The sequence below is a fragment of the Lampris incognitus genome, chromosome 2 (genome assembly GCF_029633865.1).
Source record: "Lampris incognitus isolate fLamInc1 chromosome 2, fLamInc1.hap2, whole genome shotgun sequence".
Taxonomy (NCBI): domain Eukaryota; kingdom Metazoa; phylum Chordata; class Actinopteri; order Lampriformes; family Lampridae; genus Lampris; species Lampris incognitus.
Genome location: NC_079212.1, coordinates 109637515 through 109661394, shown reverse-complemented (window position 1 = coordinate 109661394; position 23880 = coordinate 109637515).

Below are 23880 nucleotides of genomic sequence, written 5' to 3'. Positions count from 1 at the left end.
GATCAAATATCCGAGACAGATGGCATTCTGTTAAAAGGAGAAAAAATGATTGTGCCAAAATCACTCAGAGCAGACATGCTTGTGCGCATACTCACAGGCCATCTCGGCATGGAGAAGTGTAAGCAGCGTGCGAGAGAGATTCTATTCTGGCCAGGGATGGGAAAAAAAAATAGAGACACTAGTTGGATCTTGTAGCATTTGCCTAGAGAGACGCCACTCTGTCCCCAAAGAGCCAACGCTGCCACACCCCATTCCTGAACGACCTGGGCAGGTCATAGCCACCGACCTATTCAAATGGAACAACACTGACTATATAGTTGCAGCTGACTATTATAGCAGGTACTTTGAGGTAGAGAAAATTGCAAACCTCACTTCCCCAACTGTCATCCGGAAGCTGAAGTCCATGTTTGCAAGATTTGGAATACCCCAGTCTGTAGTGAGTGATAATGGCCCTTGCTACAGCTCCCAGGATTTCAAGAGCTTTGCACAGGCATGGGACTTTGAGCATGTCACAAGCAGCCCCCTGTACCCACAGAACAACGGGTTGGCTGAGAAGACAGTGCAAACAACCAAAGCCCTCGTGGACAAAGCACACACAGAGAGGTCAGACCCATACCTCAGCTTATTGGAATACAGGAACACACCAGTGGATGGGCTCAACTCCCCAGCACAGCTGTTAATGAGCAGAGCCTTACGCTCAGTCCTTCCAACCACTGCAAAACGGCTACAACCAGAACTTGCTTGTCGCAGCGCAATCCATGGCAGGAGAGAACTGTGCCAAAAACGACAAAAACGCTACCTGCACTGCCGACAGGAGCCACAGTCCGAGTCCAACAGCCAACGGGAACGTGGGAACCCGCTACAGTTGTGGGACCAGCTGACACCCAAAGATCTTACAGCATCATCACAGATGAGGGTCAAGCGCTTCGACGCAATCGACGACACCTTCTACAGACCAACGAATGTGATGCAGGTCAGAAAGTTAACACAAACGACCAACAGGTGGAGCCCCAGACCACTGAGTCTAAGACTGTACAGCAAAGTGTGTCAGGTTCCCCCAGAGTGTCGCCACAACACGTCACTACCAAGTCAGGACGTCTGGTTAAGCCAAAATATATCTTTGACCTGTGACTGTTTGAAATCAACCTTAAAAAAAAGCAGAAAGGTTGATATTGTGTTGCAAAAAAAAAGATGTTGAAAATTGTGAATTAATGTTGCACTGAAATATGTATATTATTCTTCATGATGTTCCGGAATGTTAATTGATCTACTCGGGGCCATTGAAGATTCATTTGCAGATTTATTTCATTGGTGCACTAATTGAAAAATGTCTATTTTGTTATTGATAGATTTATGTTGACATTATAGCTTACTGCACTTGCATACCATCAAGTCTTTTTTTTCTTTAAAAAAAAGAAGGGGGATGTAATATCCATAGGTCAGGATATAATGGTATGATCCAGTAATGGTCTAGTCCAGCTCGACGCTAGGCGATGACGTCACTGACCTATCCTGGAGATTCAGGAAATGCACCAGACGGAAGGAATTGTGTATGCATGTTAGATCACAGTAAACACGGAACACCAAACGTTATTTAATGTGTGGACATTGCTTCATTCGAGACACTGTAGAGTGACCGTTAGGAGACAACCCCTTTAAATGTTACAGACACGGCGATTTTTCATGACGTCGTTGCGTCATTTTTGGAAACAAAACATGGTGCCAAGTGTAAAGTTTTAATTAGCACTCGTAAATGTCAGGTGTCAGAAGTGGATACAGAATGCGCGAAGGGCGGACCTCAACCCTGGAAATGTGAAATCGAAACAGGTTAGTCTATTTTATTTCTACACTCAGTTTTTTTTTAAATAAGAAGCTATTCATGTTATTATGATCTTTCATCATTTTGAACCAGGAAGTTTTACAAATGGTTTTACAAATGAAATCATGTTGAATCATGCCTGGGAATTTAACTTAAACTTGTTTCTCATTTCTAAATTCTCTCGTGATTCTCTCACAGCTCTGCTCGCTTCACTTCGAGTCCATCGCGTACAAATGTCCAGCTGACCATCTCAACGTGCTAACCTCCTCCCACCAGCGGCTCCGACAACATTCAATGTCCCAATCCTCCGCCCCCTCTTGTGCCAACACGACGCCCCCCTGAAGACCGACCAGACCCACCTGCTAAGAAACGCAAAAGGGAAGTTTCGGAAGACGACGGTCATTTGCGAGTGCTCCCTCCAAATGATGATTCTTCTCCATCACTTTCTGAAAACCATACGCATTTATCAGCTATTTAAGCAATGTAATCGCAAACTCAATCAACCCAAGAAGGGCACCGAGCTAAACAAGGACAAGGAATTGAACATGTAACACAAATTGGTAAAATATTTCGTTTCTTTTTACTTTATTTTTGACTGACGATTTTTCTAAGTTTTGGTTTCATATTTGACGACGTGAAAGAAAACTAAATACATTTGCTCAATGTTATTTGTTTACAAATATTGCGACTTGAAAAACTATTATCTCATTCATTTGTTTCAGTAGTTCGAGGTGGTTCAAGACATAGTGACTCGAGTCTTGGATCGCGGCATTCAGCAGATTTCGGGATGTCGGACATGTGTGTAACCCCCTATTGTGGTATCCCCACTACGGGGTCCTCCCTATAGTCCCCGGGTCCTATAGTCCCCGGGTCCTATGTTCCCCGCTTTGTATGAGACCGGGGAATATCGGACCTTTTTGTATACAGAGGGCCCTATAGGCACGGCCCCCCGACTACCTGTCCATATTATACTTACCTGCAGTACCACCCCACACCCTAGGGAGGTACCGTTGACCCCTAGGGTTATCAAGTTGATGAGTTGAGACATACGCAGCTTAAGTAGTGATAACTGAAATGCCAGACAATAAAATGGTGAAATAGAGGACTGCCTCTGTTATTTTTTTACCATTTGGCGAGTGTTACCTTACATCCTTTGATGTTCGTCTTTGATTCATGTTTTTGGTTTAGCACCTCCACAAGCCTTTAGTTTTTTGAGAAGCACATATTATTATTATTAGGCAATTAGCCTATTGTGTAAGGTAGGCGGCCCCCGTTGATGGATACTTTGTGCTGGTCCTAAATTTCAAGTCCTGGTCTAAGTTCTCTGCCTAAAAAGTTCATCATTAAAGTCTTTTTGAAAGAAAGTCTGCCAAGTGATTTAATATGGAAAACGAACTGCAAAGTAACAAGAAAGTGGCTGAAGTGTCCAGTGCTGTGCAAACTGAACTTTGAGCGAAGGTGGAAATGGCTAGGTTATACTGGTAGGCGGGCCTACTGCAAGACAAACTTGCGTTGATTGCCGACTGTCCATGCTGAGCCGGAGAGCCAACTAACTAGGCCTACTGCAGTAAATATTGGTAAGAAATAACAATAAAGCAAATTACAGCCTCCTCTATAGGCCGAATTTGGATACGCACTCAAGGTGGCCTGCGATATACAACAGCCAACAATGGTAATACGGCCTAATTTAATCAGCGGAGGAATATATTGTCGTAGCCTACATCTCAGCCATGACCCCAGTTTTTATTTTGGACCCGTTAAGGAAATAATTTGCAAAAAGGGTTCTAAGTTCCCCGGTTTGTTCCTCGATTGGCAATAGCGGGGAATATAGGACCCTTTATTTGGAAAAAGGTCCTATGTTCCCCTGGAAACAGCGGGGAATATAGGACCCTTTATTTGGAAAAAGGTCCTATGTTCCCCTGGAAACAGCGGGGAATATAGGACCCTTTTTCCAAAAGAGGGTCCTATGTTCCCCGGTGTCTATTGCAACGGGGATTATAGGACCTTTTTAGGGGAAAACGGGGAATATGGGACCCTTTTTTTTTCGAAAGGGGAACATAGGACCCGGGGAATATAGGACCCGGGGACTATAGGCACGGTTTGACCCCACTCCTGGTACCATGTATCATTGAGCATGCACACACTTGGTCGCCATTTCTATAACTGAACTTTATTTGCAGGTCTCTGCACATACATACAGTAGCTGTATAGCGCCCCTACAGGCCACTATCGGTACATAGTGTGCGGTATTAATGATGATCGGATTCAAAAACGTTTACTCTCTGAAACAGACCTCACGTTTGAGAGGGCATTCAAGATTTCCGTAGCTGCAGAGGCCAGTAGTAAAAATGCACAAGTCCTGCAAGCAAAGCCACCGTTAGCATGTCACAGTATGAAAATGGAGGGAAAAGAGAGAAAGGGAGGAGATTGGAAAACGAGAGAGAAGGAATGCTACCGATGTCATGGAAAGCAACACAGTGCAGCGGAGTGCAAGTTTAAAGAAGCAAAGTGTCACTCTTGTGGAAAAGTTGGAAATATTGCCAAGGCTTGTAGAAACAGAGAAGGTGTGCACCCCACTGAGAAATCACATAGAGCAGAGCGACGCGCGCGGCCACATCGATCACACAATGTAGGCTGTGAGTGTGAGAGGCGCACGAGGCAGGATAGTGGTAGTTCGGAACAAGAAGAAGAGGCATTTACATTAGCTTGCCTGAAAACAGAAACGTCCATACAAAGAATAAAGCCATATGAAGTAAATGTGGAAGTGAATAAGAAAAAAGTAAATTTTGAAATTGACACAGGGTGTAGTGTGAGCATCATGAATGAAATGAAGTTTAATGAGACGTGGGAAGAAAAACAACGCCCCTGTCACAGCATCTCGCCCTTGACATCAAAGCGATCGCCCTTGACACCTGCTACACCAGCTGACACCTGCTACACCAGCTGACACCTGCTGACCCCCGCTTCACCCCGGCACGCCAGCTGGCCATCAAGCAATCGCCCTCACCCTTAAAAGGCCTCCACTATGGACCAGTCTTCACTGGAACGTCGCCATTCATGGACTTCTGCCTGCCTGCCTACCTGCCACTGAGCCAACTCCTGCTCTACCCCTGAGATCGGTCACTTCAATAAAGACTTGATTCTTCCCTTACCTGGTTGTCCTGTCTGCTTTTGGGTTCTTTCCTGACACGTGACAGCTCGTCAATAAAACAAACCAAACTCTCACTCAAATCATACACAGGAGAGAAAATTAAAGTAGTAGGAGTGGCTGAAGTGGAAGTAAACTACGCGCAACAGGGGAAGACGTTGTCCCTAGTGGTGGTGAAAGGTACTGGACCTAGCTTGTTAGGAAGAGGATGGCTAGAGGCCCTGAAGCTGAAGTGTGATGAGATAAAGCATATGAGGACACAGACACAGAGATTACCGGAAGTGCTCATGAAGCATGAGGATGTTTTCAAGCAAGAAGGTGGCATGTTAAAAGGCATGAAAGCCACAATTTGTGTGTCTGCTGAAGCCTGTCCCAAGTTTTACAGGCCCCGCTCAGTTCCGTATGCCATGAGGGCGAAAGTAGAAGAGGACATAGAGAGACTACTGAAGGATGGCATTATAGCACCTGTTAAGTATGCTGAGTGGGCGGCGCCCATTGTACCTGTCCTGAAGCCGGATGGTTCAGTCAGGATATGTGGCGATTACAAACTAACAGTAAACGGCGCCTCTTCTCTAGAGCAATACCCTATTGCTCACATCGAAAACCTGTTCAATACACTAGCAGGAGGGAAACAGTTCTCCAAGCTCGATTTAAGCCACGCCTATCAACAGATCGTCATGGATGACGAGTCCAAGAAATACCTAACAATAAACACACACAGAGGCCTGTTCACCTACAATAGGCTTGCGTTCGGAGTATCGTCAGCACCTGCGATTTTTCAGAGAACGATGGAAAGTCTGTTACAAGGCCTGCCTAGGGTAGCTGTTTATTTAGACAACATATTATTGACGGGGAGAGATGAATCCGAACACCTGAGCATGTTGGACGAGGTGCTCAGGCGACTCAAAGAAGCCAATCTGCGACTTCACAGACGCAAGTGTGCATTCTTACAGGCCGAAGTGGAATACGTAGGTCACAGGATCAATGCTGATGGTCTGCACCCAGTAAAGAGTAAGGTGAGAGCCATTGAGGAGGCCCCACCGCCAACCACAGTGACTGAGCTTAAGGCATACCTAGGCCTGTTAAATTACTATAACAAATTTCTCCCCAATCTTGCCACACGTTTAGCTCCATTACACCAGCTGTTATGAAAAGACGCTCCATGGGCCTGGAAAAAGGAACAGGAGGACGCTTTCTGTGTGTCCAAACAGCTGCTGAAATCAGCCAAAGTCCTGGGTCACTACACAGCAGACAAGGACTTGGTGCTGGCATGCAACGCCTCACCATACGGAGTCGGCGCCGTGCTGTCACATGTCATGGGAGATGGAAGTGAAAAGCCATTAGGCTTCATGTCATGCACACTGACACCAGCCGAGGAGCGCTACTCGCAGCTCGACAAGGAGGGGTTAGCCATCATGTTCGGAATCAAGCAGTTCCATAAATACATCTATGGACGTACATTCACAATCAGCACTGACCACAAACCGCTAATATCACTTTTTCATGAGAAGAAGCCAGTGCCACAGATGGGGTCACCAAGAGTGCAAAGGTGGGCAACACTGCTGAGAGCTTACGAGTACAAAATCATATACAAACCCGGCAAGGAACACGCAAATGCAGATGCACTGAGCAGGTTGCTGTTGGTCATGACTCCAACGACTCTCATGACCACTGAACAATGAAGTCGAAATTAACAACCCCAACGACCGTCGCTGCTAAACAAATGCAAATCAATAGTTCCGATGGCGACGGGCGCGGCTGGACATCGGAGCACAGGAGAGCCGCGCATATCAATAGCTCCGATAATGACGGGCGCGACCATAACATCGTTACAGAAAAGAGCCACGCATATCTATGGCTCTGTTAGCGACGGGTGTTGGTAAACATCTGATCACAAAGAGCCACGCATATCAGTAGCTCTGACAACGACTCATAGAGGATAAATTCTGAGTCTTATCACCAGCCAGTCAGACTAGCTTGGTCTAGTCAGAAAGGCACGAACTGAGGAAGCCTCTTGGATGAGAGGCGAAACGTCTTCACGGATATATACCAAGTCCAGTTGCACTTGATTCAACTCCTTTGGATAAGGTATAAAGAAAATAAAAGGAGACACTTTAAAAACAAAAATAGCCAGATTTCTATTCAATTACAGAATCACACCGCAAACCACTACTGGCTTGTCACCAGCGGAAATGCTGATGTGTCCAGGAGACTACGTTCAACACTGGATCTTCTACTGCCTGATGTGAAGTCAAAGATACATAAGAAACAACTTAAACAAAAAGAACAACATGATACACACAGTAAGTGGAGAAGTTTTTCCCCTGGTGATGATGTGTACATCCGTAACTACAGCTACGGGCCCAACAGGGTACCAGCGGTCGTCGAGCGGAACACAGGACCTGTATCCTACACGGTACAGACAGGAGATGGACGCGTCATGAGACGTCATGTCGACCAAATCCGGAGACGGCATGCAACAATGACCGAGACGTCCATGCCGGAGGTGACAGAGAAGCCTACCACTCTTCAGGAGCCGGAGCAAGCAGCGGAGGCCTTGCCTGCAGACTCGACGGTCCCTGCTTCAGTGGAAGGGGAAGTCTCTGAGCCTGCTGAGACAGCTGAGGTTCACCCTCCAGACCCACCAGACGTGAGAGCAGACCCACCACCAGTACTGCGCCGCTCTGAGCGCACAAGACAGGCTCCTGCTTACCTGAAAGACTTTGTAAGTTAGTAGTGAGATCCCTCAACAAGAGCAAGGATGTGCTCTGGGAATCACTGGAAGGCTGGTAGTCTACCCACCTTCCTAGTTCATTCTTGTGCTATGTTCAAGCATGATATGTTAAAAAAAGGAAGAAAAAAAAAGGTAACTTGAGGTTAAAGCTCACCCGAGTAGTTTACTCTTAAGGGGGGAGGGATGTGGTATACCGACTACCTGTTCATATTATACTTACCTGCAGTACCACCCCACACCCTAAGGAGGTACAGTTGACCCCTAGGGTTATCAAGTTGATAAATTGAGACATACGCAGATTAAGTAGTGATAACTGAAATGACAACATGTGAATCTGTACGCTGTTCCGTGAGACTGAATAAAATCGGTAAACACGAATCCGGTGAAACTACATCTTTTCATAAAGAACACGTTATCACACCTATCATATTACAATAGTTCATTTACATTTATGGGTACTTATGCCTAATTCGGTACTGTCATTTTAAGAGACCGTGATCCTACGTCAGGCTTGCTGGGCGGTACTCTTCTGCATTACGTTCTATGCGAGCTGGCAGGTCACCAGTCGTTACCGTGATTGCAAGCCTGAACATTTTTATTTCTTATATTAGGTAAGCATGTGTAAACCTATCAGTACCATGTGTAACATATTTTGTGTTGAATATCTTAAGTACCCTGAAAAGTAAAAGTTTAAATGTCGTGTTTCATAAATATATTTGCAACGTTGATGTGACTAGCCTATGGTTACTAGCCTTCACCATATGTGTAGCTAGCGTTAGCCACAACATGTGAATGTAATTCTTTGCTATACTGTGGTTTTAATATCTGCTAGAGGTTGATGTATTTCGAAAATGTTTACAAATGTTCACACTAGGTTTGTTTTGTTTTGTTCTGTGAGTAGAAAATATTGTAGGTGGTAATTTTAATGTTAATTTCAATCGCAGTATGCATTTTGCAATAGCTGCTAAACTGGTACTCTTCTGCATTACATTCTATGCGAGCTGGCAGATCACCAGTCGTTACCGTGATTGCAAGCCTGAACATTTTTATTTCTTATATTAGCGAACTGGTGTTTGGACACGCCCCACAACCTAGGTTGCGTCTTCCCGCTAGTCCACTTTGGGACCGGATGTGGTCAGCCGATTCATCCGTCCTAAATCATCCATCATTGACTGCGTAGCGCCTCCTGTTGGCGAACTCGATGAACTGTGAGCTAGGAAACACTTCACGGATTTATTCAAGTAAGACAGTTCCAGTAGTCATTCACTTCCTGGGTTTATTCAAGTAAAACTTCCAGTTAATGGCCCCAACGAGAGATCTCCTTTTGTTTATTATTTTGGTGTTGTGCACAACAGGGGTATTGCAGCGCTGCAATTTATCCGTGTATAATTCATACTTGTATTTTGCATATATATTTTGTATTTACGATCCATCATATGAATATTGGTACATACTGTTATTTCCCATTCTACATCTGTCTAAAGTATAATCCCATGCAACTCTACTTACCTTGTGCCTCGTCCAGATTATTCACATACAGTCAACTCATACTATACCTGACCTGGAGGTAAAATTCTATCCTTATTAAAGAAGGGTTACAAGTGGAATGTCGAACAAGTGTCTTATATCGTTGACACCTGTGTGTCAACGCACACAGATGTCACACAATTTTCGATCAATTTGAGTGTGAGGTCCCCTTTTTTCACTGAAATGAGTGTAAATAAAGGGGCTATGTGGCAATGACACATGACTGACGGGGAATTTTGCGTCTTTTGATTGCATCACAGTACAAAATATTCTCTCGATTTGAGTGATATTTCTACAGTTTGCCCATAATAATATTTGTGAACAAAGGGGCTAAGAAGAAATGGTAAGATCCCGTGAGATCGTTTCTATGCTGATGTTTCGGGACAAACAGTGTCTATTTCGCCACTAATAATGCATAATATTTAATATCATAAAAGCTTTGCATTTATGATAAATGAACATATTTGAATGAATTGATTGAAACGAGACAATCTTCGTCGTGGCGCCATTGAATTACTGACAGCGCGCGATCACCGGCCGCTCTAGGTAAACAACGATGGCGGTGCGTCTTTACGACGCGCTTGTGTCTTCACGTCTTTTATGACGTGGCTCATTCGTACGTCTGTAGGCTCGCTATTCTGTGGTTAGGCGTAAGCGACGGGCAAAGACGGTTGCGTAGGTGGAAGTATGCAGACCGAGTAACATTGTTGATGGGAGCTTCGAAAGATAATGTGCTGTCCAAGATGACACCCAGACTTAACCTGAGGCGATGGGGGAACTATATAATATATATATATAATTTATTTATTTTTTTGTTTTTATAAATTTATTTCTAGTTTTTCCCCTTATCCCACCCGATTAACCCAATGGCATATGGCCGGAACTCTTGTCGAATAACTCCCCTGGCTCACGTTTCCACAGGAAGGAGATAGTCGTAACACCAGCTTCCTTCAAACTCGTGTCGGCTGCTCTCGCTATTTTACACGCTGAAGCCTCGCATGGATTGCATGACCTTCAGGCCGCGAAGGAGGCGTAGGGAGAATGCTTTCAGTTGCTTTGCTGCAGGCGCCCGGGTGGGCCAGAGGGGTCGCTGGAGAACGACGAGTCCCCGAACACTACACCGACCTACACCCACTATCCCTCGGGTAAGGGTGGCCTAATGAATGCCTTACCCCGTGGACGCTCTGGCCGTGACCGGTTACGGCGAGTCTGGGATACGAACCTTCTTTGTTGTCTATATGATTTACCAAGTGTAATACAATCTGATTCATACCTTTTTGCGGACGATACAAAAACATTTAGAATAATTAATAAGGACACTGATACAGTCCATCTCCAAGCAGACCGCCATAGCATGAGTAACTGGTGTGATAGGTGGCTACTGAAATTGAGTCCAGAAAAATGCAAACATTTACACATTGGGAAAACAAGTGCCAACTGGGTTAACTACAAAGTTGGAGATTTAATGGCTCAGCAAGCGGAAGAAAAAAAAGGATGTCAGTGCCGTGGTCGATAGTTGAATTGAATTTCACGCACATTTCTGAAAAAAAAAAATAAAAAAAGCAAACTCTATGCTGGTGATAATTAGAAGAACTTTTCTAAATTTGGGTAAGGAAATGGTTTTACCATATATAGATCATTGGTGCGATCTCATCTTGAATTGCAAGCTCGGCCTGGTGTTCTTATAAAGTAAAATATATATAAAAAATGGAGAAGATTCAGAGAAGAGCTACTAAACTAATCCCAGGTCTTAAGGAGATTTCGTATGATGAGAGGTTAAGAAATTTACAATTATCAACTCTAGTATACAGGAGACATAGAGGAGACATGATTGAAGTCTATAAACTTGTACACCAAATATATGATTTCACAGCTGAGCCTGTTGTCTATTTGTGGAATAATAGGTATGAGTTGAGAGGGAACTCCTTAAAACTAATCCCATTAAAGTGTCACTCTGAAAAGAGAAAAAACTTCTTTACAATTTGTGCTGTAAGAGCATGGATCGAACTTCCAGAGGATATGGTGCAGGCTCCCTCAGTTAATTCTTTTAAAAATAGATTAGATAATTTTTGATCAACAAATGACTTTTTATACAATTATAAAGCTGAGTTGTGATCATTGTGAGTATTGTGTGACTGATTATTTGTGAGACTAATGTATTTGAGAGACTATTGTATTTATGTGATGTGTGATTATTTGTGAGAGTATTGTGATTTTAATAACTATATTGTGGTTCTTTTTTGTATGGTTGTTTGTTTTAATTTGTCGAGTGGTGTAGAGGGTTTGTATCCTGTGCCAGAAAATGTTTCATTGAATTTCATTAAATTAGTTTTATCATTTTACATATTAGCCTAATACAAATTAACAGATTGTGTGTGTTTTTTGTTTTGTTTTTGTAAATTACTTGTTGATCATTGATCAACAAACATATTGTGTCAGTTTGAATTTGGTGTATCAAATTGGGGGCGCTTGACAGCAAATTCCTAGCTGCTTTTTGTTGCCAGTCTGTCCCTGGTCCCATCTATGTCTCTGGCCTCCTGAGCAGTCCCGTCTACATTGCCTGCATCCGAAGTGGTTCTGTCTATGTTGCTGGCCTCCAGAGCAGTCCTGCCCACATCACCGGCCTCCAGGTCATCCTCTAGAGCAGTGTTTCCCCAACTCAGTCCTCAAGGAAACCCCTATCCTGCAGATTTTCATTGTAACCCTGCATAGGTAGCCCTGCTTGTACTCAACCAATCATCTCACAGCACTTAATTATGCAAGGTGTGGAAACAGGTACCTATTCAGGGTTGCAAAGAAAATCTGCAGGATAGGGGGTCCTTGGGGACTGGGTTGGGAAACACTGCTCTAGAGCAGCCCGGCATGCCTGGTTATCCTCCTGCCCATGCAACAGAGTCGCTCCGCCCTTCAGTTCTGCATCGTGGGCGCTCTCCAGATCGGTCGCGTCCGTCAGTCCAGCCCTCAGGCTATGTTCACCTGAGATCCCCAGCCCCATTCATCAGCTCCCAGGTCACTTGTCCCTGAATCCCTCCTTCAGACTCCCTACATCCACCCTGCTTGGTTTTCCTGATTGGCTTGTTGGAACGTCTGGAATCCGTTCCTTGCAGGGGAGGGTCTTGTTACAATGTAAGTAAGTCATTCAATCATTTTACTATGTCTCCTAGTTTAGTTCAGTCAGTTATTTTCGGCAGTCATTATCTTCCATAGTTTAAGTCAGTCAACCTATCACCTCAATCATTGTTGCCTTTTCTGTTTTATTTTGAAGTTCACCTGTCTTATTATGTCAATTCCCGGCCTGATTTTGTCCTCAGTCAACCTCGTGTATCCCACACCTGTTCCCCCTTTCCTCATTAGCTGCCCAGCTCATACACTCCCCTGGTTCCCCTGCCAGATTTCCTTGTGTATTCAGTAAAGCCATCCAGTGTTGATTTAACTCTCATGTTTGAAGTCTTCTGTCTGTTTCCTGGACCTTGTTTTTCTTGTCTGCCCCTCTTCGGATCTGTTCACCTGTTTGGACTGAACCCCGGTAACTAAAACTTGAGCTTTGAACCTGTTTTGCCTGTCTGGCTGCCCCTTGTCTGTCTGGCTGCCTGTCGGACTGATTTCCTGTGTACTGACCCCTGTCTGCCCTTGACAATTAAACTGGGTGTTACTGTAACCTCCCTCTGTGTGTCATGCCTTTGGGTTCTTACATTCCATTTCCCTGGGAAACATTATCAGTCATTATGAGATCAGACCACATCCACACAGTCCTGGCAGGCAGATTAGACTCTCTTAGGGATGGTTTTGTGGGCGTGATTAATTATAGTTGACAGTGTTTTTTTTTTTCCTAATTGAAAATTTGGTTAATCTTTCTCAAGTTGTATATCTTCCCCCGATCTAATCCAAGTTGGCAGTGGCTTTAAGACATTAATAAGACAAATACTAAAAAATGGAAAAGAGATAATCTTAAACCAACTGATTAAAAGAAACACTAGCAAATTTCAATAAATGTATATCCTGAAATCGGCTGTTTTAAAGACACTAAAGAATGCCTTAAGTTTCAAATCTATATACAGTGTATTCCGTGTGGAGGGACCAGAAGTCATGATTTGCTTACTGACTACCTCTGCTTTGGCTTGAGAGACAGTCCACAGAAAATGACTATTATAACCTCAGGCTATCTTGTCCTTTACACATCTGTATATCATATTTCAGCTGATGCCTTCAGATGACACTGATGACAGTGTTAATATCTGAGTTAAGTAAAATTTCCAAGTTCAGTCTTCCCTCTAATGTATGCTGAAAGCAGCCTGGCTTTTAGGATAATTATTAGATAATGGTACTGTACATAGAATTATGTTCTGCAGACCTAACTGAGCATACTAAGCCAAAGCCTTAAGATTCTCTTATTTAGTTTAGAATTTAATAAAATATGCTCAATCGGTCACAGGGACTGGAACCTGTTGTATGACCTCATGTACTGGGCAGAAGATAAGGAGGCACCCTGGACAGGTTGCCAGTACAGGTTGCCACACATGGGCAAATCAGTGTCACCACCTCACCTAATACTCTTTTTTTTTTCCTCCCTTTGGGAGGAAACTGGACTATCTGGAAGAAATCCATGTGAACACCACACAGAGGGGCTGGCATCAAACCCAGAACCCTTATGCTGTGACATTTTGGTGCTAAAACTGACCCACCTTTTGCCCTTTGAACACAATGGCATATCAAAATAAAATGATAAAAGAAGAAAAAATAAATTTTGAATTGCCACAACTTGCTGAAATGCCTGTGTGCAAGGCAGTTTACCAATGAAAGCCAGCAGGTATCACTTCACCACACATAACAAAGAACATAGGTCCAGCAAATACAGGGTTTTAGCAGTAAAATGGTTTCAACAATTTGAAACAACCATTCTAGTTCACTATGAAAAACTGTTGTCGCATTATGTTTTCTTTAGGGGAATCAAAAAGTGTGTGTTTTTTATGGCTGTTAATAAAAATAGTTTGAGTAATCACATTGACACTGAATCACAAATCTAAATTAAATTCAGATTTATGGCTACTGCTTTTGGTAAGGGACCAGATATCTTTGTGATGATGTGGTAATGAAGAAAAATAACAATGAGTGGATGAATCAAATAGATTTCATTGACTTGGAATCAGAAATTATTTTTATTGCCATGTTCATTACATACACTAGGAATTTAGCTTGGTGTTGTTGGCACGATTAAGAGTGCAAGAAAAATACTGTTAAATAAAACGAAATAATATAAGTACATAAAACAGGTAAAAAATAAAAAAGCAAAAGTAAACTAAGAAACGGGTAAAAAATATCAGCAAAAGTAAATTTAAGAGTGCAATTTTATATACAAATTGCAAATGTACGTGTGTGTGTGGGAGAGAGAGGCTGTTAGTGGGGGGCTGTGGGAGACGGGGGACCCGATGATTAATCCGGTGGGGGGGGGGGCTGATGATTAATAACATTGACTTAGCTTTTTTTGACATGCGAGTGTAAATAGATGAGATATAGTGAAGTAAAATCATCGTAATGGTCATGGAAATCAATTTTGCTATGTGTTTGTGTGTGGCCAGTTTAGTTCATGTACTTTTGTTTTAGCTGCACTCGGCAAGTGTATGTTGACATACACTGCCTGCTGTTGTATCAGTGCTAACACCAGCATGCTTGGCATGCAGATATTACTTCAGACTTGTTGTGGTCTGGCGGAAAAACGTTTCAACATTTTAAAATGTGGTAGAAAAGATTTCCGCACACTTAGATCTATGCAATAGTTCACCTTTGTTACATTGTAAAATGTGACGTACAATTATGTACATGCATACATTACATATTACATGTAGGGGTGACCAGGTGTCCCACTTTATGTGGGACTGCACAGCTTTTTTATCCCTTGTCCTGCATCCCACATATTGAGTTGATGTCCCACAATTTGATTGGCTCTAGTTTTCGAAAGTCAGACCACTGCAGGACAGACGCTTTTCTAAAATCTGGCTTTTATCCAATGACTGAAGAAAGCAGAGAAGACTGTCATCACAGGGCTGTGTTTGATGTCAGTCAAACTGGGCTCATGTAGGTCAAGTGCAGGTTAACCTGTCACCATCTTTGCTGCCACAGGCTCCTATCCAACAGGGAATATTGCGAGTCACCACAAAATCACTGCAGATTTAGGCAGAATATGATGGACAGTAACACCAAGAAAAGGAAATGCATCTACAACAAAGACTGGGAAACAACTTATGACTGGTCGAGGCCGGTGCAGGGCGAGTCCCAGAGAGTTTTTTGTGAAATTTGCCAGTTATTTTTCAGTTTCAAATGGAGGGGAATACAACGTGAAGCCACATGGGGCATGTGAATCTCACAAGAAATGTGTGGCTCAAAAGAGATGTGCCGATCTATGGACTCATTCCTACCGAAACCCAAAGATGATTGCCAGAGAGATAATGTAACAGCAGCTGAAATAACTAGTGTTTACCACACTGTACAGCACTTCCACTCATACAGGTCAGCAGACTGTAGTAGTAAACTAGCACCAGTCATTTTTCCAGACTTGGACATACTACCCTGGGCTCACCCTTAATTTTATATGCCATACACCCTTTTTTAGGGCGGCATGGTAGTGCAGTGGTTGCACGGTCGCCTCACAGCAAGAAAGTCCTGGATTTGAACCCCAGGGTTGTCCAACCTTGGGGGTCATCCCAGGTCATCCTTTGTGTGGAGTTTGCATGTTCTCCCCGTGTCTGTGTGGGGTTCCTCTGGGTGCTCCAGTTTCCTCCTACGGTCTAAAGACATGTAGGTCAGATGAATCGGCCATACTGAATTGTTCCTAGGTATGAATGTGTGTGTTTGTGTGTTGGCCCTGTGATGGACTGGTGGCCTGTCCAGGGTGTCTCTCCGCCTGCCACCCAATGACTGCTGGGATAGGCTCCAGCATCCCTGTGATCCTGAGTAGGATATGCGGTTTGGATAATGGATGGATGGGTGGATACTCTTTTTAAAGCACCAGTAGTATACTTGAAAGAATGAAAGCCATGACTTGAATCCCGTGTCAGCAACCTGTCTGTTCTGTTTCATTGTACACCGGTTAGTCAGATTCAGTGTTGATAAGAAGCACTGTACTTTAACAGTTATTGGGATAGAAAAAAGGAATACATGAGTGCAATCAGACTAGCGTATAAGACCATAAGAACTGTGAGACTTTAGCTTCCTTTTATGCTTACTGCATTTACTTAGCATGGGAGTTGGGAGACTTGCATTCAAAAAGATAAATACTTAAGTCCTTCACATGCTAAAGGCCTAATCTGTAACCTGCATAGTATATTGTGTGCTACTGAATCAACCAGAGGGCAAAGCATAGAGGTCCTTTACGAGCTAAGGGACAGAATAGAAATGTTTATCTATTAATTTAGATAGACATTATATCAAAATTTTAGACTACCTCTCAGCATTGGTAACATGTCCCATATTGTCCCACACAAACATTTTTTTCCCACATTTGGTTTGTTGGGATCTGGTCACCCTAACTACATGCAATATGTACATACAATTTTTCTCTTATCCAACGTTCCATTAGGATTTTTTTTCCTGAATTGTACCATGTACCACAACAGTAGGCATCCCATCACTCATTGTTGTTCACTGTTAGGTTGGCCGTGTGCTGCTCGCAGGAGCTATGTGCTATGTGTACAGTACGAAGCGCAGGATGGAGCAGCATCAAAATGAATTCTACCTATCGACAATATTAGTGGTGAGCGAGACCCACATTTACCAAGATATGAGGCTAGCCTCTCTTTTTTTTTTGCATCTGTCACTGTGAGAGTAAACCACACAATGTGTGTGTGGATTTCTATAAATTGATATAAGAAAAATGCATCTAATAGAAAGACTCACTTATTTCTCTAATTTGCTGTGATACTTCCTTCAGGAGATTGAACTAAGAATTTAAGGATAAGCAATATTTTTTCCTTTTTTCATTACAGTTTTATCTCAAATTAAAGTCCTCCCATTAATGTTTGTTTTAAATAAAATGAAACTTAACTATACAAAAGTTAGGGGCATAGGGAGTTAGTAAGTTGGTGAATTTGCATAATATCCTTCAGCATTCTCAAATCTGTCTCCCCCTCAGCTCTTTCTGCCTCTCTTGCCAGTAAAATGTCTGCCTCCCCTCCCCCGATGTCTGATAATCCCTCCGATCTTGTCAAGTATTATGAACACACTCTCCTCCTGCCTTGATCCGCTGACCCCCATTAAAACCAAAATAGTCTCATTCACACACTAATTTCCCTGGTATACTCCTGAACGCCATCAAATTAAATCTCGTAAACGCCAGCCCAAAAGACTTTGCAAGAAAACTGGTTTACCAGTGCATCTCCAAGCCTATTCAGACTACCTTCGACAATACAAAGAGGCTCTCATCACAGCTCAGTCCACTTGCTACTCAAACCTCATACACTCTGGCTCCACCTACCCCAAGGCTCGCTTTTCCACAGTAAAACTTCTTCAACCCAGTGACAATAACTACAGTTCCTTCAGTTAACAAGTGCAACTTTAATTTTTCCAATCTATAATTGACACCATTGAACCCCGCCCCCCCTTACCAATCAGCCCCTGCCAAACGTATCTCCTGTGCCCCAATGGAGCTGTCCAACCTTATGGTAGGAATGAGAAGCCCCTCTTTTCTTCTGAATCTCATCCAATCTTGTTAAGGGCTGTCTCCCAGCTATCTCCTAACTTATCATAGAAATCATTATCTCTTCCTTAAGCTCTGGCTCAGTCCTCCATACACTTAAACTGACCGCTGTCACCCCCATCCTTAAAAAAACCTGGACTCAGCCTGAGTTCATGAGCAACTTTCAGCCCATCTCCAATCTTCCCTTTCTGTCAAAAATACTGGAACGAGTTGTCAGCTCTCAACTCAAAGCTCACTTCACCTCCAACAACCTATTCAAACCATTTCAATCTGGTTTCCACTCACAGCACAGCACAGAACCAGCCCTCCTTAAAGTCGCTAACAACCTCTTTCTCTCAGTAGATGCTGGCCACCTCCAGCGTTCTCATCTTCCTCGACCTCACTGCAGCTTTTGACACCATCAACCACACCGTTCTTCTTTCCACCTTGAATCCTCACTCAACATCACTGGTACTGCCCTTTCCTGGCTAAAGTCATATCTCACAAACAGACAACAGTTCATCAGCATCAACAACTGCACCTCCTTCACCACTCCTCTGTCTCAAGGCATCCCCAGGGGTGGGTGTTTGGTCCTCTCTTGTTCATCCGTTGCATTTCTCCCCTTGGTAACATCATACATCGTCACGGTCTTCAATTCTATCCACTTCCACAGGTACGCTGATGATGCCCAGCTCTACATCTCCACTAAATCCATCACCACTACAACTTACTCCAGTTTGACCAACTGTCTCAATGAAATTAAACCATGGATGGAAGCCAACTTCCTCAAACTAAATTGTCGGAAATCTAACATGATCATCATTGGTCCCAAATCCCTTACCAACACTACTCACAACTTCTGCCTTACCATCAATAACACTACTTTGTCTCTCTCCCCACACATCTGCAACCGCAGACTCATTTTTGACAGCAACATCTCCTTTGAGCACCACATCAATCAAATCACCAGAACTGCCTTTTTACAACTAAAAAAAATATAGCTTGTCTCCACCCATCACTTTCCTTCTCTGCTGCCAAAACTTTGAGCCATGCCTTCATCACATCCAGAGTTGACTACAACAACAGCATTCTCTACGGCTCATCATCCAAAGTCCTAACCAAACTCCAGTTCATCCAGAACTCTGCTGCTTGTCTGCTCACCCACTCCCGCTCCACATAACCCCTGTCCTCCAAAATCTCCATTGGCGCCTTGTCCCAAATTGGATCCAATTCAAAGTCCTTCTCCTCACTCACAAAGCTCTCCATAACCAGGCCCCCTCATAACTCGCCGATCTGCTCCACTACCATACACCTTCCCTCAGCCTTCGCTCCTCTGATACCAACCTCCTGTCTCTACCACAGAAACAAACACTGGACCTGGGGTGACAGGGCCTTTTCCTTAGCTGCCCCCTCCCTTTGGAACTCCCTCCCCAAACAAATCAAATCAAATCAATTTTATTTGTATAGCCCAATATCACAAATTACAAATTTGCCTCAGTGGGCTTAACAGCAACACAACATCCTGTCCTTAGACCCTCTCATCAGATAAGGAACAACTCCCTAAAAAAAACTTTAACAGAGAGAAAAAATAGATATAAATCTCAGAGAGAGCTACAGAGGAGGGAACTCTCTCCCAAGATGGACAACATGCAATGGATGTTGTGTTTACACAATTTACACAATACAACATTGAAAGAGGATAAACAGAATTATAACGGACTTATAAAATTTATGAAGACTATGATGCGCAGGATGCCAAACAGTGTTCAGACACCATCGTAACAGTCCAGGACCCAAGCCACGCGACCAACATCATCATGTTAAAATAACATTTTATGGGTTTATAAAAATAAAATGTGATGAGGGGAATGGCAGGCAGCGTCCAAGTGGCAACCACCATCACCTTGGAGACCGGGGAGGAGAACCAACTGCACGAGCACACAAGGGAGACTCGCATGACACCATTCACACACAGAAAAAGAGAAAGGAGAAGACATCATTCAGAGAGAGAGAAAAAACATGTGAGAGAAGAGAACAGTTTGCAATAGTCATTAGTCATAATCAATTAAGTCATCAATTAGTCATAATCTATATGCTATAATCTCGTCGGCAGAACAGTGGTTGGTAAATTAACTGAGACAGAAAACCGACCCGCCATGCAGTACAGGTTGTGAAGTACTCAACTTAAAGACAACTAATTGTAAGCTAAGGCAAAAAGATGAGTTTTAAGTTTGGATTTAAAGAACTCAACAGGCTCTGATCGTCTGATGGCAGGAGGCAGGTTATTCCACAAGAATGGAGCCCCAATAGGAGAAGGCCCTGCTACCAGCTGACTTCTTTTTAACTTTGGGTACACACAGGAGCCTACACTGATCTTTCCACATCAGAGACTACACTGATCCACGTCAGAGACTACACTGAAACACATCAGAGACTACACTGAGCTTTCCACATTCAAATCATCAATGAAAACTCATCTCTTCAGAATTGCTTTTAATTTGTGATTAATGTTGTGTTTTATGCTTTTGGTTTGTTGCTTTTATGTAAAGCATCTTTGAGTATTTTAAAAGCACTTTACAAATAAAATGTGTTATTATTGTTATTATTATTATTATGAATTGAGCTGATGACATATTTTAGTCGGCTCGTCTTCTTGTAATAACAGTACCTCCAGTGCTGTAGGTGAATATATATATATATATATATATATATCGTTTTTTAAAACCGTCAATGGTGTTTTAAGTGCTCAACTAATGAGGAGCGGAGTATAAACACGGATACAGGAAAAAAAAAGTTTTAATGCATTGCAGTACACGCCTGTTTCATGCGTCTTGCACTCATCAGCTGCTAATGCAGCATACAGGTGATTGTGGACTAGGAATCCATTTTTGATTGACGTATTGTGAGTTCATGTCATGCATACCTCCAGATGGACATCTATGCTTAAAAGTGTTGAAGACCAAAGTGGTGTGTGTGTGTGTGTGTGTGTGTGTATATATATACACACGTGTTGTTTAAGCTTGGGATCTTATACCAACCATAGTATGAGAAGGAGACACTGAGTTAGGCTGACTCCAGTGTTTTCATAGCGAAATTTTAAATCCCGCATAGGGTTATTGGCATCTGTCCTTGTTGCTCATCTTCCATGCAGTGCAGCGACTAATCTTGCTCACCCTTCCACACCTGCAAATGTGTTTGGTGAAGGACAGATAAGACCTGTCACATATGAAATCTATTTCTTTCCCCACATCACCTTACTGGTAATGTCCTGACTGATGTAATAGCCACAGGTGATGTCAAGATGTTAACAGCGGAAGGGAGTTAATGAAACATTCCAATCTCGTTCCAGACACAGAACCCACCAGTTCAGAATTACATTGCCACATGCATATCAACGCAAACACACACTCATGCACACACAGCCAAACACAACTGTTTCATCATAATCGAGGAAATTGATGTGATTAATGTTACTTAGGAAAAAGACTCCAGCAAACTGTGGTTCTGTGTAGAATCAAAAGCAAAAGGGATGAAAATAAATGTGTACATGTCTATGAATTTGAATACACCATTTCTCTAAAATGACAATCACTGGTGCCTCACAGGGTGTAACAAGTTCACTCATTTTCTTTTGCATAATGCAGATGCAATGCGCAATGCTGTGCTGATTATCACCCACCTTCCTCTATTGTGTGTCCTCTTGGGATGACACTGTACGAAGTTACAGGCTTGTAATTCTCCATGACAGCTCATCACTTGATGAACTAATGCAGCCCTCCTCCTTATCATCTCATATTGCAAAACTGCATTCAAGCCGTTCTATTGATGTTTTTTTTTTTTTTTGCTGATTAAATGAAATGATTCTACCCAAATAAATAATATGATGATTTTGGTCACACACACACACACACACACACACACACACACACACACACACACACACACACACAATGAAATAACTGGCCTGCTATCACCTGTCGTAGGGTTTGATGTTTTAACTGCACATCAGATTTGCTTCCTCAGCTCTGATGTCAGGTGGATAACTGGATACCTTCAATTTTTTTCACTCAGTTCCTCAAAAAAAACGTTTTTTTTTAAATTAAATTCTTTCCCAAAGATTTTCAACTTTAATCATAAATGAATAGAAAAACGTGGCCGGAAAGAGTCAGGGTCTACTCATTATAATTTGCATTTTTTAATTTACGTGGTAAGTTTGCAAAAATGTTAAAGACAACTTGGTAAATCTCCCTATTAACCTTAAACAATGTCTACTTTTTTTTTCACCAATCAAATTGCGTTTTCAGGGCATCCAGGTGGCGTGGTGGTCTATTCTGTTGCCTGCCATCGCCGGGATCGTCAGTTCGAATCCTCGTGTTGCCTCCGGCTTGGTCGGGCGTCCCTACAGACAAAACTGGCCGTGTCTGAGGGCGGGAAGCCGGATGTGGGTATGTGTCCTGGTCGCTGCACTAGCGCCTCCTCTGGTCGGTCGGGCGCCTGTTCCGGGGGGGGGGACGGGGGGAATAGCATGATCCTCCCCTGTGCTATGTCTCCCTGGTGAAACTCCTCACTGTCTGGTGAAAAAAAGTGGCTGGTGACTCCACGTGTCGGAGGAGGCATGTAGTAGTCTTCAGCCCTCCCCGGATCGGCAGAGGGGGTGGAGCAGCAACAGGGATAGCTCGGAAGAGTGGGGTAATTGGCCGGATACGACTGGGGAAAATTCAAAATAAAACAAAAAATTGCGTTTTAAAACATTGCCATATCATTTTAGTCTCAATGTATTGCCTTCCCATTTTTTTTCTTTTTCAGGTAAAAGTTGAAGTCGTTTACCTGTTGACTGTTGAAACACGAAGTCCATTAATGTCAAGTGCAATTCGAACAATAATATAGTATATTTAATCGCAAAACAAATGCATTTGGAGGTTTTTTGTTTTGTTTTTTGCTGTGTCTTCTTCAACATAAGTTGTATTTGATGTTTTTGTGAATTTTCTGCATGATAAACAAATCACTTTGGTTTATGGACAGTATATAAATCGAGACTCTACCTGCACAGTTTCAGAAAATTTTCTGAGAGGTTTCAGACATTAGTCTATTACCCGCTGAAAGCCAAAAAAGCAAAAATTGAAATCTACAGGATCCAGCATACACGGCATTACACACAGACATCTTACATGTATCCACTAAGATACGTTCATTAAAGGTGAACCATGTTCCATGAAACAAGGCCTGTACCAAAGGGCTACAGGGCAAATATGTGAACCGTTTACACTCCTGAGATAACATATTTCTCGGTGGCGGCAGGCATGCGCATGTCCATGAATACTGGGATGGCATCCAGCACTTCACCTGTGTCCCATCCATAGGGTTAGTGGTTGTGTAAGGGAGGGCATCCGGCGTAACATTTTGCCAAATCAGTATGCGGATTGACAAGACCATACCAAATCGGTCGAGGCTCCATACCGGATCTGCCAAGGCCCTGGTTAACAACGGCTGCCATTGGTGCTGTGCCCTCACAGGGTACTGATGGAAACTGTGAAATCCACTGTGGTGACCCTTGAGAAACGGGGAATAAGCCAAAAAAAGAAAAAGAGGGAAACAAATAGAAAATAATCATGATGTCATCTGTCATCAATACCTTCCTCAGTTCCCTGTTTATTGGCAATGAAATGAGGGCTGGCAGTGTGGACACCATGACACAGAACCCAGGTCGATTTTCCAGGAACAACTACTTTTCTCTTTTTTCCCTTTTCTGCTGCTCCCATTAGGGGTCAACACAGTGGATCATCCGTCTCCATTTCTTCCTGTCCTCTGCATAGTCCTCTGTCACACCAGCCACCTGCATGTCCTCCCTCACCACATCCATAAACTTCCTCTTTGGCCTTCCTCTTTTCCTCTTCCCTGGCAGCTCCATATTTAGCATCCTTCTCCCAATATACCCAGCATCTCTCCTCCACACATGTCCAAGCCATCTCAATCTCGTCTCTCTT